The sequence below is a fragment of the Monodelphis domestica genome, chromosome 8, assembly GCF_027887165.1.
Source record: "Monodelphis domestica isolate mMonDom1 chromosome 8, mMonDom1.pri, whole genome shotgun sequence".
Taxonomy (NCBI): Eukaryota; Metazoa; Chordata; class Mammalia; order Didelphimorphia; family Didelphidae; genus Monodelphis; species Monodelphis domestica.
This window is the reverse complement of record NC_077234.1, coordinates 109826457-109835202: the sequence shown is the minus strand read 5'-3', so window position 1 is coordinate 109835202 and position 8746 is coordinate 109826457.

The window sequence follows — 8746 nt, the reverse complement described above, 5'->3', positions numbered from 1 at the left end:
ACTTAAAGTACCCATACTTAGCAGTTAGCTAGACATTAAGTAAGAGAGTTCACAAGCCACTTACTAGAAAATGCTCACACCTCCAAGAAGCTCTCTAACTTCCAGAATCAAGAAAAATGAACTGTTTGGACAAGACACCATAAAGAAACCTGCAGAATGCACACAGTGAATCAGAAGATCCAGAATGAACTTTGGGATTTAGTGAATTGAACTGAAGGGGGTTGAACACAATTATTCTGAACATAAAATCTTATGCCAAAGGGGACTGCCTCCTAATTAGCTTTTTGTCAATGCACCTACCAATCATTGGTTTTTCTCTCTCTCTCTTTTATTTCCCTCTTATCTCCAACTATTGTAACTTCCTCTTAGAAAGTATGATATTGTATGCAAGTTTAGCTAGAAGACCCTTAAAGATATAAACTGGATATGTGAAATGATTCATTAGGGAGACTAGACATGTAAATCTGGAGATTTCAATATGTTCATCTCCCAACAGAATCACAGGTTGAATTGTGAAGATAGAATTAACTCTCCCTTTGTCTATTTTAAATTAATCAAATCAAGAACTTATAGTACCCCTACTTGGCACTTAGCTAGTCACTTATTAGAGAAAGCATACCTCCAAAGGCCACTGCCCCCCCCAACACTCCCTATCCCCTACTCCCCACCCACCCTGGGAAGTGCTAGACAAATTGAAAGGCATTGGTTCCTGTGAAGAAGGGGAGAGACAGGAAGTGCCATAGAAAAATGGGCATAACAGGCCATGCTCAAACACTGTTTTATTCATTCTGCATTGGTGATCTGGACTGAAGGGAGCCTTGGAGGCAGTTACTTTGCCTGGATTCATCCTTGACTGAAGCTTTCTGAACTGGAAAGGCTTGCTGGGTGAGTGACTGAAGTTGAAAGGAAGAGGCTTGTGTTGGTGGACTTCTGGCTGAAGACTACCACAACTTCCAATAGGACTTGAGGGAGCCCTTATTGGGTGCTGAGCTGGACTTCATCAGAGCAATACTTAGGGTGGTAGGCTAAACAATCCTCTACTTTTTTCCTACATTTCCCACTTTAATATCTACTTTGTTGTAAATAAAAGGTAACAGTCATTTTGACTTAAGGACTAATATTTAATAATTGGCAACCACAATATTTTTTTACCTCATCAATATTTTGTCAAGCCAACTTTTTACTTTTACAGAATCTTAGAGTAAGAAGACACTGGGTTTTAATCCTGACTCTCATACTTTCTAGTTATATGTTCCTGGACAAGTCCCTTAAATTCTTGGATTCTCATTTTCCTCATTTGTAAAATGGGAATAATAATATGTGTATTTACAATGTTGTCATGAGAAACATATTTTGTAAATATTAAAAATACAATTAAATCTATCTGTGGGTGGATCAAGGGAGTTTATTGAACAGTTTGATAGGTTTCCAGAATGTCAAATTTGCTATTATTCAGTCATGCATGTCCAACTCTTCAAGAGTCCATTTGGAGTTTTCTTAGCAAAGATGCAGGAGTGATTTCCCATTTCCTTTTCCAGCTCATTTTACTGAGGAGAAACTTAAGCAAACAGAATCAAATGACTTACCCAGGGTAGCACAGCTAGTAAATATTTAAAGCCAGATTTGAACTCAGGAAGATGAGTTTTCCCAACTCTAGTTCCAGAACTCTATCCACTGCTTCACCAAGTTGCCAGATTGCCAATATTTTGGAACATTTTTATTGGAAACTCTCATAATTGTCCCATACATATTTCAATATGCATCATGTTATGGAAGAAAATACATTATTAGTAAAAAAACTAAGAAAATAAAGTGGGAAATGTTACACTTCAATGTACATACAAATCAAGTTCTTTCCCTAATAGTAAATAACAACTTTCCTCATGAGTCTTTTGGAGTTGCCTTAGATCATTGTATTTCTGATAATAACTAATTCATTCACAGTTGATCACCATACAATATGGTTGTTACTGTGTAAAATGTTCCCCTGGTTCTGTTCATTTCATTTTTCATCAGTTCATAGAAGACCTTCTAGGAATTTCTGAAATCATCCTGTTCAACATTTCTTAAAGCATAATAGATTCTATTGTAATCATAAAGCACTACTTGTTCCACCATTCCCTAGTTGATGGGCATCCTCTCAATTTCCAACTCTTTGAAACCACAACAAAATTAAAGTGTTAAAATATTTTTGCAAAAATATATCTTTTTTATTTTATTTTTTATTTATTTGAGATAAAGCGATCATTAGGAGTGATTTTGTCCATTTGTAAGAAAATTAATTTGACAATCTAGATGAGATGGGTGAATATTTTAAAAAACATAAATTGCCCAGATTAGCAAAAGAGGAAACAGTATATTTAAATAATACCATCTCAGAAAAAAAAATAAAATATTCAACTCTCTAAGAAAAAATCCCCAGGACCAGATGGATTCACTAATGAATTTTCTCAAACATTTAAAGAATAATTAATCCCAAACACTATGTAAACTCTTTAGCAAAATAGATGAAGAAGGAATCATACCAAGTTCTTTTTATGACACAAATATGGTACTGATACCTAAGCCAGGAAGCCAGGAAGCCCAAAAACAGAGAAAGAAAAGTATATACCAATTTCCTTAATGAAATCTTAAAATACTCTCTGAGAGACTACAGCAATATATCACAAGGATTATTCACTAAGTCCAGGTAGAATTTATACCAAGAATGAAATGCTAGTTTAAATTTAGGGAAACTATCAGGGTAATTGACCACATCAATAACCAAACTAACAGAAATCACATGATTATCTCAATAGATACAGAAAAAAACCTTCAACAAAATAACACTCATTCCTATTAAAAACATAAGAAAGCATAGGAATATTTCCTAAGAAGTAATATCTCTCTAAAATCATCAGCAAGTATCATCTGCAATGGAGTTAAGTTAAAAGCTTTCCTAACAACATCGAGTGAAGCAAAGATACATGTTATCACCACTATCATTTAATTATATTTTACTGGAAATATTAGGCTTAGCAATAAGAGAAAAAAAGAAATTGAAGGAGTTAAATTAAGCAAAGAGGAAACTAAACTATGACTCTTTGCAAATAATATGAAGGTATACTTAAAGAATCAACTAAAAAACTAGTTGAAAAATTAATAACTTTAGCAAAGTTTCAGGATACAAAATAAACCCACACAAATCATTAGCATTTCAAAGTCTAACAGTAAGAAATGGAGAAATTCCATTTAAAATTACTCTAGACAATATAAAATACTTGGGATCTATTTGCCAAAACAAATGCAGGAATTATATGAACACAATTACAAAACACATCACACAAATAAAGTTGGATATAAACAACTGGAAAAACATTAATTGCTGAGGGGTAGATCTAGTTAATATAATAAAAATGATAATTCTACCTGAATTAATTTACCTATTCAGTGCTGTACCAACCAAACTACCCAAAAAACTATTTTATATTACTAGAAAAAATAATAACAAAATTCATCTGGGCAAACAAAAGATCAAGAATATCAGGAGAATTAATGACTAAAATGAGAAGGATGGTAGCTTAGCAATATCAGATCTCAAATTGTATGATAAGGTAGTAATCATCAAAATAACTGGAACTGACTAAGAAATAGAATGGTGAATCAATGAAATAAATTAGGGGTAAATGATGTCAATAATCTAGTGTCTGATAAACCCAAAGAACCAATATTTACGGATAAGAACTCACTATTTGAAAAAAAACCTGCTAAGATAACTGAAAACTGTATGACAGAAACTAGGTATAGACCAATACCTAGATATGTACCAAGATAAGGTCAAAATGGGTATATGATTTAGGCATAAAAGGTGCTACTATAAGTAAATTAGGGAACATAGAATAATTTACAAGTCAGATCTTGGAGACATGAAGAATTCATGACCAAAGAGACAGAGAACATTAAAAACATAAAATTAATAATTTTGATCATATTGAATTAAAAAGGTTTTGTATAAAACCAATATAAACAAAGTAAGAAGGGAAACAAACTGGGAAAAATTATAACAAATTTCTCTGATAAAAGTTCATTAAGTCAAATTTATAAGACTACAAGCTATTCTCAAGTTAACAAATGTTCAAAGGATATGAATAAACAGTTTTCAGCTGCTCATACATATCTTAGTGGAAAGAGGAGTGAGTCCATGTGGACTTGGATGCCTATAAGTCTCATCTGGGATGGGCACAGGAGCCTTATGGGACCTGGCTACCTGGCTGGGCAAGGAGTGCTAGGACATTTCCTATGCTAGATTGTACTCCCTTCTTACTCTAATGAGGCAGATATTTCCTGTTGACTTTCTACATTGTTTTGTTCTGGAGTTTTTTTAAGTCTTCTTTCTCTTGGTTCTGCCACCCCAGATTTAATTTTGAAGAGTTTATACAGTGGTTTGCAGTTGAATTTGGGATAACTCCATGTATTCCTTCTTTATGTGATATGGAAATCACTCTAAAAGACTGATATATATTAATTTAAGGTCACCAAGGAATTCAGCTATGTAATTCCTAAATGAAAACTCAAGTCAGCAGTCAACTTTTAATGGAGTTTTTAATTAATTACTAACAGAAGGAAGAAAGGTATTAGAGAGAGAGAGAGAGAGAGAGAAAGGGGAGAGAAGTGAATAGGGCTTAAATACCCACTCTGCTTAGGCTGGGCCAAAGGCCCAAGGCCTTGGATAGCTGAGGCAAAGAAAAGAGATCAGTCCCTATCACTCACGTGACCAAAATGGAGAAAAAGTCTGAGGGCCTCCACTCCAAGAACCACTACATTCCTCCACACAGGAAGTCCCCAGACTCCTCAGCTGTCCTCTACCTCACTTCCTATGTCTCACATGTGCCAATGGTGGCTCTAGCTTAACCCAGGACCACCCAGAGGGCTGTCCCCTTTGCACATGTCTGTTGAAGGTCATATTCTCAAATAATTAAATCTTGAGCTTTGCTGCAGCCCTTCCTAAATCCTGTTACTCTGAATAGGGTGGAGATTTTAGTTTCCAAGACCTGATTCTGTCATTCCAAGTATCTCCATTGTTATTGATCAGGAAATAGCCAAATCCCATCCTCTAAAGAATGGTTTGAACAGGGTTGAGTAGTTTTGAAATTCACAATCCCCCCTAAGGCTCAAGGAAGGCTAACCTTTCCGATGGGTCTTGTAAACATACTAGCTATGAAATTACAATAGTTAGAGATAAGGGAAAAATAGGAGAGATAGAGAGAGACAGCAAAACCAGTGTTTTGCTGGGCACATTGACAAAAGCCAATTAGGGAGCAATCCCCTTTGGCAGAAGAGTGTACATTCAAAATAAATTCAATCAATCTTCAGTTCAAGCAACCACACCCCAAGGTTCATTCTTGATCTTGATGTAATGTAGGTTTTCTGGCATATTTCTGCAACAGTTCATTCTCTGGATTTAGGAGTTAGCAAGCTTCTTCCTTGAAGATGTTTCTCAAACAAAAAAGCTTTTCAAAATCTTGGAATTTTATTAAAATACAATCCCCCCTCAAGTGGGTGTTAAAAAATCCAGTTCAGCTCAGGATGCATTGTTGAGTTATGGGGGTATATGAGTCAATTATTAAAAGAATTCAAAAACAAAAACAAAACAAAACAAAAAACAAAAATATATAAAGGGAAAAAATATGGAAGAAAGTTAAACTTTTGGGAGAAAGGGAAGAAAAAAATTCAAAATCAGAATCAAAATACCAAAATCTATGTATAAAATGTTGAGTAAACAAGAATAACTTCATAATGGGCCCATGTAAAGCTCCAATTTACAGTAATTTTTATCCCACAAGTCTGTAGGACAGAATGCAGTAATATTTCACTTACCCACTTGCAGCCAAGACTACAGGAAGTTGTCATATTATAAGAAGGAAAGGAAGTAGAATTTTATTTTGATAGGGAAGAGTCATTCCCTGGTCTGACTTTTTTCATTCTCAAGGATATAGGGAGCCAGCATGATAGTAAAAATTTGGTACTTGTATGAGTACTTCATAAAAGTGTAGATACAAGGAAGTCCTACGACTTCACGTATGTCAAGCGTCGCAACCTCGAGTCCACATTAGTATTTCCTGTGTGCTCTTTTGCCACTATTCAGGTAAAGTCTGTGCTCCTTGTTTTTATCCCATTTCCTGGAATCAGACACAAACATTAATCATAGTCCCATAACATTTTATCAATAAATGGAAGGTTCCCACAGTCTAAAGCTGTTTGTGTATGTATATTTAAACTTATATTACTGCAGAGAGAGAGAAAAAAAAATTTAATTGTATGTACCTTTTGTACAAGAAATGAGGAAAGGGGAAAAATTCAAATATTCAAAAGAAAAGCAATAATAAAAAAAGTAAGGGAAAGAGAAGAAAAAAATCAGGAATTCAATGTGTTTTTGAAAAAACAGCATCCACTTGTCAATGGATTATTATCTTCAATGTATGTGATAGGATACAGTCAATCAGTCTCAGCAGAAAATGATCTCTTTACATGTGAGCAATGAATCCAAGAGTCCTTTTCTCCAACCTTTATAGATGTTGGAGTAGTTAACAATATTTGGAATGGTCCTTCCCACGAAGGCTGAGTTGCTCCAGTATGCTGGAAATTTTTAATATACACCTTGTCTCCTGGGTTCAGGTCATGAAGTGAAAAGTCTAGTGGTCCAGCTTGTACTGCAGCTCCAGATTCATGAAGTTCACGCAGTTTATGCTGTAATTCCTGTATATAGGAAGCAATAGTAGTATCTCCCCCTAATAGTGATGTATATGCTGGGGAGAAAGGCTTAGCCTGTATAGGCAGATGTCCAAAAAGCATCTCAAATGGTGAAATATGTAAGTCTCCTCTAGACCTGCTTCTAAGATAAAATAGGGCCAGAGGGAGAATTTCAGGCCATTTTAAATGGGTCTCAGTGCATAATTTGCCAATCATAGTTTTAAGTTCTTTACTCATCCTTTCAACTTGGCCTGAGCTCTGGAGATGATATGGAACATGGAATTTGGGAGTTATCCCCAAGCAAGAATATATTTGGTTTAAGACAGAATCAGTAAAATGACTTCCTATATCAGAATCAATATGTGCTGGCAGGCCAAAACGAGGAATAATTTCTTTTAAAAGCACCTTAGCAACAAAAGCCGCCATGGCTCAGGTCGCAGGAAATGCTTCCAGCCATCTGGTCAGTTGATCTACTATGACTAGACAAAATTTATAATGTCCGGCCTTTGGCATTGTTATGAAATCTATCTGTAGGTGCTCAAAAGGTGTGTAAGCCAGAGGACACCCACCAAAAGCTTTGCCACGAAAGGCATGTTGGTTATATGCCTGGCAGGTAGAGCAGGCTGAACACACTTTAGAGGCTATGGTAGTTATACCGGGGGCTATCCATACTCTCTTAACAGAGTCCAAGATGCCCTGGGTACCAAAGTGACCATTTTTATGAACAGATTGGCAAATTTGGTGATAGAAACTTCTAGGGAGCAGGAGTTTCCCTTCAGACGATACCCACACTCCATTAATCTGTTTTGCTTTAAATTTTTGTTTCCATTTTTCCACTTCCTTTTCATTATAGGAAAGTGATAAATTTAAATCATCAGTGGTTGTTAATGTTAAAATTAATCCAGATCCTTCTATGGCTGCTACTTTTGCAGCAGCATCTGCTTGGTCATTTCCTCTAGAGACAGGGTCAGAGCCACCTGTATGGGCAGAGCAATGAACTACAGCTAGGGCTTCAGGCAGTTTGAGAGCAGAAAGAACTTCATTAATAATTTCTGCATTAGCTATGGATTTTCCAGCTGAGGTTAAAAATCCTCTCTGGAGCCATAGCATCCCAACTGAGTAACAAATGCCAAAAGCATAATATAGATAATATAGCTAATAATAATACAGATAATATAGCTTGTTTTAAATCTGACAAAGCTGATGAGTGTTTTGGTTCTAATCTAAGTGGTTCAGTGACTGAATCTTTTGTTAACACTATCAGGGGTTTTGTGATTTCCCCTTTCTAGCTTCAATATAAGGTAAAAGTTAAGTACCTTCATTGTTTAATCGGGAGATTACAACTTTATCTTCTCCATAAGATAAGATCTAAGTAGGGTGGAGTAATTTAATGTTCACAATCCCCACTGATTTTGTTAGACTAAGTATCTTCATTGTTAAAATCAGGAAATAGCTAAATCCAATCTTCACACTGGTTCCAAAGTTGCAGGAGGGCTGGGTCCTAAGGTCTCCTCACACCAATTCACCCAGCCTTGAAATACCCCCAGGATTAAGTTTAAGGGGTTCCTCCAAGCTGCACTGCACTGGGCTGAGCAAAGCAGCAACTGGGACCCTGAGTCAGCTTCACCACAGTATTGGTGCTATGGAAAGTCAGGCAGATACTGACCTGGGAAAGACCAGGAGTTCCTACTGAGTTCCAGAGCTCCTTGGCAAAAAGGCCTGGGCTCCATTCTCTACCATCCCACCCTTAACTAAGCTAAAGTAATGGGGAGGGGGGAACCACAAAGGAGGGAAATAACCACTGATCCAGGGTAATAGGCTCAAAAAGAAAATTGTGGCCTTGGCCAAGGTATGTCTCACATATCAAAACAGAAGAGCAGTTTGGCTAAAATCCCCCTACGCTTTCCTAAGCACTAACTCTCAGAAGTAAATTAAGGATTCCAATTAACCAAAATGGTTGCCATCTGTTATATTTAAAATTAATATATCTACCAGTTATAATTTTTCATGAAGTTTA